A 2,155-nucleotide genomic window follows, 5' to 3' on the forward strand; every position below is an offset into this window, starting at 1 on the left:
GCTTTCCTACCTAGGTCCCTAATGTCTGATTGCTCGTAGCTCGTGCTTGCTAAAAAGGCTGATAGTTGCCTGTGCTATGCATACCTGGGAAAGAGGGAGGTAGTAAAAAGACAGGTTGGAATTCGTGTGGGTCCGTGTGTCTATCCCTACCTAAAGAAAGGGTGTCTAGCCTGTACGATAATGCCAATTAATCAATTTGGGTGATCGCCAGACCATTCATCTTTGTATATGATATTATTGCAGCCCAGCTTGGCTAAGTTGAGCTCGCGACTGAGAGATGACTGCACGCATGTTAATAGGGGGAGAAAGCCAGAGCTTCTAATTAACCATCACTTGTGAAAAGGTGCTGCACAATTGGGCTAACTTGAAGGGAATTGAAAGTGGGGTAAAAAGCGAAAAGGAAGGCGGCTGGAGTGCCTTTTAGATTTATATAAGTAGGCAAGCCTTAAAGCAAGCAAACGTTAGTGTAGATTCATAGATAACTACAGAGTATGGATCAAAATAATTGCAGACGCTATCACTCTTGTTGATTCAGGCTAGATAGGGAAGACAGCTTGGAAGGGAGCTTCAGTTCAGCTCAGCTCAGGTACCAAGCCAGCTGGCAAGTAAGAAGGGGGTTCGGGTAAGTCGGATGGAAGTCAGATGGTGGCAGGCCCGATGTGCCACGGCTTTATACAGAGAATTATACTTTGAACCCAATCTAATGTGGAAAGGCTGATTCCTTCCTCGACCTCGTCTTTCTTCTCTCTCTCTAGCTAGGAAATCACTCTCATTATATATGTCATTACGGCAGCAAATTAGGCTATTTCTTAGGTCTACGCAGGTTCCGAGGGCCAGCTTGGGCGTGTCAAGTAGCCGTAAAACACACGCAAATGGTCTTCAGACGAAATTCCACTCTCGATGCATGCCTCTGGAAAACTACCGCAACATAGGCTGGCATAGGCTGGCTTATGAGCTTGCTATCGAGTCATGCCATAATGACATATATAAGACACTACGATCTGACAAAGAGAGGATGCGTAAGCAGGCTCGACCAACGCCCCCCACCCAATAAGTAAAATGAACTTTTTTCAGTAATAAAAAGTAATCCTTCACTCCTCGGCGATAATGCAGTCAAGAGAGAAGCAGGAAAGAAGGCCAGGTTCGCGTTCTCTCTCTATCATCTTTATACGCCCACTTTCTGTACTGAAATTACCATATCGATAGGACGCGTTCATTCGCACTCTCTTCTCTATATCATTTCGCGACGCCACCATTGCTTACTGAATTTACCATTCCAAGCGCGGGCTCTACCTGAGAAAGGTGTTAACCAGCCGAAATCAATTGGTGATTCAGATTCTTCCTAGCCTGATAGATATGATCCAGAGGAAAAGGCTCAAGGCTTATGGTGAATGGTTCGTGTGGCTCTTGTTAGTGTGGTTGGGAAGGTCAGTAAGCGTGTTCCCGCAGTGTGTGTTCTTTTCTGTCCGCTCTGTCTCGTTCATTCTGTGCCATCCGGTCAGATGGCCGCCCGCAGTGTCTGTCGTGTGTGGCTAATCGGTGGGAAATGAGTGGTCTTCCTTCGGTGGTTTCGTTGGTCGGTTTCTTCTCTCTCTTATCTCGAAGCATAATCTATCTCTCGACGGTGTCTAGCGTGGTGTCCAGGCATGTCACCTCCGAAGTATAATAGTGTTGTCCAGGCCTAGGGTGGGGTGTGTTGGTCGACGCCTCCCTCCCGGCAAGTCAAACTAATCCAGAATAAAAGCAAGTAAGAAAACAAGATCGCCTGCCTGTTGGGTTGCGGCAACCACGCATAGTAAAGAATGTCCTAGCTTCAGGCAGGTTCTCTCTCTCCCTTTCTCTGCCAAACTAAAAGCAAGCATCCGGGGGGATCAAGCCGGTTCCCTAAAGCCTAAAAGCAAACGGCAAGCATTTCCTCAAGCCTCAAAGAAGCATAAAGCATCCGGATTCGTTCGTCAAGCCAGCAAGCATAAAGCATCCGGGTTCGATCGCTCCTCTAGCAAGCCAGCAATCCGGCCATCCATGCCGTTTCTTCGACCAGCCCGCCATCAATTAATCAATCGCAAGCGCGCCCGCCGTTTCATTATTTATTATCCCAGCCGGTTCTTATCCCAGCCCGTGGTTTCTTGGGCCCGCCCGTTTCGTATCTTCTGCC

Source organism: Pinus tabuliformis, chromosome X (genome assembly GCF_031772625.1).
Source record: "Pinus tabuliformis cultivar Carrire ecotype Pingquan chromosome X, CPIR1, whole genome shotgun sequence".
In the NCBI taxonomy this organism is placed as follows: domain Eukaryota; kingdom Viridiplantae; phylum Streptophyta; class Pinopsida; order Pinales; family Pinaceae; genus Pinus; species Pinus tabuliformis.